The 7,834-nt window shown below is 42.3% G+C and overlaps 1 long non-coding RNA gene across 1 annotated transcript; it reads right to left on the bottom strand.

Annotated features, from left to right (window-relative positions):
• Positions 1 to 1,988: 1,988 nt before the first annotated feature.
• Positions 1,989 to 7,834, bottom strand: LOC128575836 (uncharacterized). Its single transcript, XR_008377179.1, has 3 exons — positions 7,776 to 7,834; positions 2,252 to 2,391; positions 1,989 to 2,147 (listed from the first exon to the last, which is right to left on the bottom strand). It is a non-coding gene; the product is annotated as an uncharacterized LOC128575836 (long non-coding RNA).

Raw genomic sequence — 7,834 nt, 5'->3', positions numbered from 1 at the left:
CCATATATATATAGAAGTGTAGGGGAGCTGTAAGTGTATCTTAATGCATATATCACCTTGAGGTCTCTGGGACATTAGGCAGGCTACCAGGGTCCTATTTGTATGAGGTCCCTATTGGCATCCTGAAAAAATGCTGAAGAAATGATACTGCAAATTTGGAATTGATATTTTCAGAGAGATAATTTCTGCCCCTGCCAAAGAGGAAGAATCTCAGAGATTTAAGGAGCTCACAAAAGTGTAAGAGAGCTGCACATGGACTCCTGTCTGAGGTTGGTTTTTGAGTTCATGGGGAAAGGACTTAATAAAACTATAAAATAGGCTCTGGCCAAATTCTTTAAGAATGTATCTCAACATAGAATCTGAGATTATTACTATTTTGAGAGCAATTATAGATATGATCAGTAGTTTGGGTGTGGTGAGCCTATCACAGCCACAAAGAGTTCACAAAGAGATGGCTTCCCTACATCCCAAGGTTCTCTCCTGCGATTTCCTTATTTAAATCTTTCAAGAAAACCATCTTCTTACTCTTCACAGAATGCTTCTTGTCCCATTCTGCCTACAGAATTACACACAGAAACTGAGAAATGGGGAAAACTTGATGTTGAGGGTTTGGGATGAGAGTGGTGACAAATGTCGATGGTGGTGACAATGGCCATCAAGTGAGAGGCAGTGCCGGGGTGGTTTGACTGTCAGGAGCGTTCAGACCCTGAAGTCTGGCTGCGGATGCTTTGAGCCCTGGATCTGACACCTGACAGCTGTATCACCTCAGGTGAGTTATTTATCTGTTCATTTATAAAAAAAGTGGAGGCAATAACAGTGCTCACTCAAAGGGTTGTTAGTATTTTTAAGCACTCAGAACAATACCTGCGTGTAGCGCTGTAGACTTACTTGTTAACTGGAGTAGGTAGCACATGCTCTGGCTACAGAAAAATGAGAAGTGTTAAAGAACCTTCTCCCAGCTACAGTGACAGTGATTTGAAGGCAGAAGAGACAGGAAGGGACGAGAACAAGTCAGCAGCAGGAATCCCCCCACAGGTGAAGCCTTAGGGCTTATGTTACAGTGGCAGATTTAGAAAGGAAAAGATTTTCTGAGCCTCCTGAGAAATGAATAGACAAAACAGGGTGATAGATGGGTTTGGGGAATAGAGTTGGAAATAAACTTTTCTGAGCTTATAATCTCGAGGGATTAGAAAGATGATGGTACTGCTGACAAGGATGGAGAAATGGGGAAGGACGTGCCTGCTTTTGCAGGGAAGAAGCTTCCGCTGTGTGGATATGGAAGCAGCAAATGGGCCAGGGGCGTTAAGCTCCCGAGGGCCTGTGCGTCTGACAGGCGGGCTGCTGCCGAATCAATCGTAGTGCTCCACTAGGACGGTCAGGTGTCTGCCGTTCCCCACGGCTCGGTCTATTGGTTTTGCCACCTACATACACACCCACCATTCAGGATGGGTTTGTTAGTGGGCTTCTGCTTCATCCTACAGGACTGAAGGAGAATAGTTCTGGAGAAGAGAAGAATATGGTGTGGAGTGCTAACAGATACACATCTCAAAAGTTTAAATCAGGGTGCACTTTCATTAAAAAACAACTTGACTGAGAAATGGGATGGTTTTTATTCTGATTTTTATTGTTTTATATCACGAGAGAGTAATTCTAACCAACATTCATATAGCGATTGCCAGAGATCGTCCTAAGCTCTGTGTGTGTGCTAACTCACTTAATCATTGCAACAACCCTATGAGGTGGGTTGTTAATAATCTTCATGTTAAGGAAGGAAGAGGAATTGAGACATGGAGGAAGCTAGTGGTCTTAGGTGGGCTGCAATAGAATTTTGAGACAAGGAGTTGTGTTTAAGTGATTTATTAAGGAAATGCTGGGGGAGGGAGGAGACCTTGCTGAGCATGGAGGGAGCACAAACAGGAAGGGGAGGAAGCCAAGCAAGAGGGTGATCCTGCAGGGGGACTCTGGAGTGTAAGTTGTATCCCAAAGCGGCCCCTGTCCCAGGTGAGAGAGCAGCTCTTACCCTCCCTTGCCTGAAAGTCATCAGTCAAGGCCACCTGCCCCAGGGGGATGCACCTTTGGCTCTTTGCACCTGTTTGAAAAGCGGTTCCAGTTGGTCCAAACCTCCAAAGAAGGGCTGCAGAGACTGCCTGTTGGATGCAAAAACAGAGCAAAATGGGAGAAGGTGTGGAGGGTGCTCAAGTGGGAAAGGGAGGGAAGGGGATCTGGCAAAGGGCGGCACTGTTGGCCTCACCAGTGCTTCAGGGTCCCAGCAATATCTATCACATTGTTGTAGGAGATAAATGAAGCAGGGAGGCACCTGTGGCTCAATGGCATAGGGTGCCAGCCCCATATGCTGGAGATGGTGGGTTCAAACCCAGCCCTGGCCAAAAACTGAAAAAAAAAAAAAAAAAAAAAAGGAGATTAATGAAGCAGATGCCTTTTTTTGGCTGTTTTTTTTAATTTGTTGGTCTGACTCATCTTTGCCTATACAGATAGGTCTGAGATATGTAGAGCGGTGTCTGTACACACACACACACAAGCATGCGCACAGTACAAACACACTGAGAAAATGCAAAATGGATCTAGCTCACATGCTGGGTAGCAGCTGGCGTAAACTGGGGACTCAGGAGTTGAATGCAGCCCACAGACAGTATTGGCTCGACCCTTTCTGAATTTTTAGAAGGTTGAATGCATACCCAATATTTAAAAAATTGAAAGATTCCAATGAAAACTCTAGATCCCTGACTTCTCCCCATATTTACACCTTACATAATTGGCTAGAGGTGGGCAGCAGGTGGAGCCTCATGGGACAGAGCATGTGCTGTCCCGTTCACTCCATTCTTTGCCACCCCTGGTTATCAATCAGATATCCACCACTCTACTCAAGTACATATTTGATTCCTGCAGACATTTAAATTTGGACTACAGGTCCTCGCCACAAGGCCTGGCTAGTTTTTCTATAAAAGCTCAGGCTGGTCTTGAACTCTTCAGCTCAGGCAAGACCTCAGCCTTCCAGAGTCCCCTGCCTGGATGCAATTTCTTGACCACATAACCACATCCATTGTCATTTGTTTCTTGAGGCCAGTAAGTCATGCCAGACTATCATATCTTCTTCCCTGTTTCGATAGCCAGGTTTTTGACTAGGTTTGACATCCTTTGAGGAGAAGCGTAGTATTAAGTTAGTTCAATCAAGGTAGACAGCAGCCAAGCCAGGTGGCTGTTTCGGCTGGGATGATCTGGGTAGCTTCTACATCCATGAAGTTAACACAGCAATTGCCAAACCATTCTTTTGCCTGTTGTGCTAGAACTTCTAGGCACACGACCCAAATACATCAGATTTGTAGGTAACCAATTCCTATTGCTTCTTGCTCAGATAAGTCCTAATAAATCTCTTAGCAGCTTCCAATGTGTTCATTTTTCTATGTCAGAAGATAGAAAATAGACCTGAAAACGAAGTCCTGAGCTGGATGGGAGTTTAAATAAATTACAGTAATTTTCTGGTTAAACAATAATTACATTATTTCATACAAATAATCATCATTTTCCCTATATTAAAGATTTTTCTTGCTTTTAGGATTTCGATGCAAACACATCTTAATGGGTCTAATATTAAAACTGAATGCCTGGAAAAATCCTTACGTTCTCCACCTCCAAACTCACTTCAAATTTTTGGGACTTTTTTTTAACTTTTTTTTTTTTTTTCTTTTGCAGTTTTTGGCCAGGGCCAGCTTTGAACCTGCTACCTCTGGTATATGGGGCCAGCACCCTACTCCTTTGAGCCACAGGCGCCTCCCTATTTTTTCAACATTTTTTCCAAACCAACTCAATTCAAAATGATCAGGTTTTTTCATGAACTATTAAAAATACCATTCTTCAGAAGCTTGCATACCAATTGTAGGTCTGAGAAAGAGTTAATGTCTTTTCTCTCTGCTTGCTCTTTAAGTGACAGTTAAAAGAGTTGAGATTATATATTTTTTAAACATATATGAGTGCATAGGTAGTTGGTTTATAACAAACCAATATTCCCCTAGATGAATAAGGAAAGTCATATGTTCTCCCAAATATTTTGCCTGTTCATATAAATTCACTTTTTTTACCCTGCAGTTATTATCAAAATCTATTCAAGATGGGTGACTGTATTATACTTTAACTATGAGACTTTAACATTGTAAAAAGCTGTTTGGAAAATTTAAAATCAGGTCAGAAATTTGAACTGAGACTACAGTTATCCCCAAAGAAATCCTTTCTAAAACCCAAATTAAAATAAATGGTCTCTCCCATGAAGTTATATCCACTCCTTCGATGGAAAGGTGATGGTCTCACCAGTCCAGATCGCAGGCGTCAGTGGTCCCAGCTACGTAGGAAGACGCTCCAGGACAATGAGGAAACCCCCTCTCTTAAAAAAAAAAAAAAAAAAAAGATTGTCTCCCTGTGGTTATTCTTGTTGTAATTTCTTTAGTATTTATTTAGATTGATTTGGCCTCCTGTTGTTTTATTTGGTTTTTGGTTTTGCTGTTAAATGAACAGACTTAAAATCAGATGCAGGGTGTCATAGTCGTGGGGGGGGGCGACCCTATGACACCCTTTTGAATGTTTCTTTTCTGAGATGGATCTATCTGCCTACCCACCATCGTCTTCCCTCTCCCTCTATGTGGGTGTCTGTGTTTTCTTTGATTTGTGTGACAATGGGATGTCACGATGCCTTCTTGGTTTGTGGCTTTTCCCTTTTGTATTCACCTCCAACTACCATCCTTGTGAGGGAGCTGGATTTTCTAATTTGTGTTTTCAGAGGTCAGGGTAACATAAATCCAGAGAGCACACTCAACTCTAATTTCCATGGGGTTGTGATAAGACCATCCCTCTGTCTCCTGCCCTTCTCCCAAAGGAGGGGGTCTTCATATCTGTCTTTGGGGGAGTCTTTCAGTGTCCTTTGCCACTGGGAAGCAGAATTGTTGATGTAAACGGGAGGAGATTTGCTGGAGAGCAAGGTCTGACGTGGAAGAAGTCTTGTTTTTGTCCTGGTTCTGCTCTCACTAAGGTGCCATGTTGGGAAAGACCCTGAACCTCTTTCTCTAAGCCTCAGTTTTCCTGTCTGTGAAATGAGGTTGGTAAGGTTCTCTCTGCTATGTCTGCAGGGTTGTTGTAAAGGAAACAGATGAGAGGCTGTATTACGTATAAGAAAGCCCTCCATTAAAGGACGTTAGTTGCTATGATTTCCCTTGACCTACAAGGATAACGTATTTTACTTTTTGGTGCATGTATTTCATTTCATGGATGATCATTGTTTTTAGGCACTAGATGGCAGTAGAGATCTATGATCCAACCTGCCCTACTACCTGGCCCGGCATGATCTGTTCTTGGAAATATTTCCAAAGCAAACTCACTGTGCTTTTGCTTATTTTGCATTTCTTCCTAAATGGCATAAATTCATGTGTCCTCACCCTGCACGCACCCTCATCCACTCCACTAGAATTCCATACAGCACAGCTTCTCTCTCTCTATTTTCTATAGAAATTCCTACAAAATCATTCTTTACTGAGAGTTTGTTTAGAAAACGTGTAAGCCAAGAGAAAACAAAGCCCGAATGCTGCAGGGTGAACTCACCAAACAATGTAGAATAGTTATTGCAGACAGATTTAGTGCTTTTAAAACTAAATATCACTTTAAGAAATTCTGCCTGCATTTTTTCCCCCTTACCATCCTGTTGTCATTGCCATGTTTTGGTTTTTTATCTTTCATTTTGATTAAAAAATAGAGCAGAAATACCAGAGTGGAGCTGTCCTTTACCCAGAAATGCTTAGCAGAACACTCTGTTCTTCAAAAACGCTGACTTGCCTCTACAGAGAAGGAAAATAAATCTCTGAGAACCATGGATGTTCTTGCTTCCTGGAAATAGCTAAACTGTTCATGTTAAAGCATGGCTTTAGAGTCATGTCCATCCTCCGGGAAGAGTTATGTTCTTTCCCAAAAGTACAGACTCAATTGTGAAGCAAGTTCATGTTTTAACTGGTTTATTTTGTCAACATCAGAATTCATCAATTTAATTGCTTCTTTGATTTTCAACTTAAAAATCATTTGTTAGCATAAAAATTAGGAAAGTGCAGGATATTTTTTTTTACATTTTCGTTTCCCCTAAGAATGAAGGGAACTCAAAGTATTGCATGTCTAAAATTTCCCAAGAGAATTTATTCAAACACAGGGATTTTAAGGTTAGATTGCTTTGAAGTGAAACTAAACAGATTTTCAAATGCCACTTTAAAAAATCCTTGACATCTACTCAAATAAGGGTACTAATAGTTTTAGGTTCCATTCTGCACAAGTTACTGTTTTTAAAATGAAAATAATTGAACCATTTTATTGAGTGTCTATTATGAGATAGGCACTGTGCCAGAGTAGGAGACAAACAGTGAACAAACACAGCCCTCTGGAAGCCTGCAGGCCTAGTGGGGATGCAACTCCACTAGATGCTCTTGAAGTTGACCACCCATGGGACTGTAACTACTGGAGGTGGTCAACATATAGAGGTGGTCAACATAAGGAACAAGGCCTCCTGTACTGACACACACATGTGGTACGTCTGTCCGGTCTATGAAAATTAGGTCAACTTAAGGAGGTAGTCAGTGTAGGGAGGTGGTCAACTATGGAAGTTGTACTGTATGTTGGGGGGGTTCTACCATGATAATCAAATAATCCCACAAATGAATACAAATCTGAGCCCCCTTTCTTGTGTCTATTTCCACTTCTCACCTTTATTTGTTGTTAGAGTACCTTTTACCCTCTGACATTTGTATTTATTTGTTTGATCATTGCATGTTTCCCAATCTATTAATAGAATGTCATCTCTATTAAGGACAAAGGAGAGACTTGGTTCCTTTCAATGATGTATCTTCAGTATCTAGAACACATTCTGATGTATGGTGGGAGCTCGGTGAATATTCGCCAAATAAAGGCATTAATAAGCACTATCAGGAGCTTCAGTGTTATTTATGAAGACCTTATACTAGACATTGATCACATCAGTGAGGTTAGAGAGGCTTCTCTGCAGATGTGATACTTAAGTTGAGAAAAAAAAATTCAGCATTGAGGAGGCTGAGAAGGGAGGGAAGACTATTCAAGGCAACAGGTGCAAAGACTCTGTGGTGAAAGGCAATGGGGAAAAGCTAGTGGACAGAAAGATGACTGGAGGGCGAAAGAGCAGAGACCCAGGGAAACAGGACTGCGGTGGGATGGGAAGGGAGTGGGGAGCCAGACCTTGCAAATCCTTGTGGGTGAATTAAGAAGTCAAGAAGTTGGGAAGACGAGGAGGGTGGATTGCTTGAGCCCATGAGTTCAACACCAGCCTGAACAAAAGTGAGACCCCGTCTCTACCAAAAATGGAAAACAAAAACGGAGGCAAGATGATTGCTTGAACCCAAGAGTTGGAGGTTGTTGTGAGCTATGATGCCATGGCATCTATCCAGGGTGACAGGTTGAGACTCTGTCTCAAAAAAAAAAAAAAGGTCAGGAGGAGAGCAAGATGGCGGCCGAGTAATAGCTTCCTTGCATTTGGGCACCGTGAGTCTGGGGAGATAGGACTCCAGGCATCTCTGGCTGGTGGGATCTGCCTATCATCACCCCCATGAGGATACAGAGAGTCAGCGAGAGACTTCTGGACCCCAAGAGGCAGACTAAAACAGTGGAAAACAGGCAAGTGGTTGCGTGTGTTCAATCTGTCTAAAACCCACCCGCAACTGTAAGTTCAGTAGCAGCGAGACTGCAAACCGGAAAGGCCTTACCTGTGAACTGTTTTGGTGTCTTTGGACTTGGCACTCAGTTGAACTGCCTTGGGGAGAGC

Source organism: Nycticebus coucang, chromosome 23, assembly GCF_027406575.1.
Source record: "Nycticebus coucang isolate mNycCou1 chromosome 23, mNycCou1.pri, whole genome shotgun sequence".
In the NCBI taxonomy this organism is placed as follows: domain Eukaryota; kingdom Metazoa; phylum Chordata; class Mammalia; order Primates; family Lorisidae; genus Nycticebus; species Nycticebus coucang.
The sequence above is the reverse complement of the archived record's forward strand: the minus strand, read 5'-3'. Positions and strand labels throughout refer to the sequence as shown.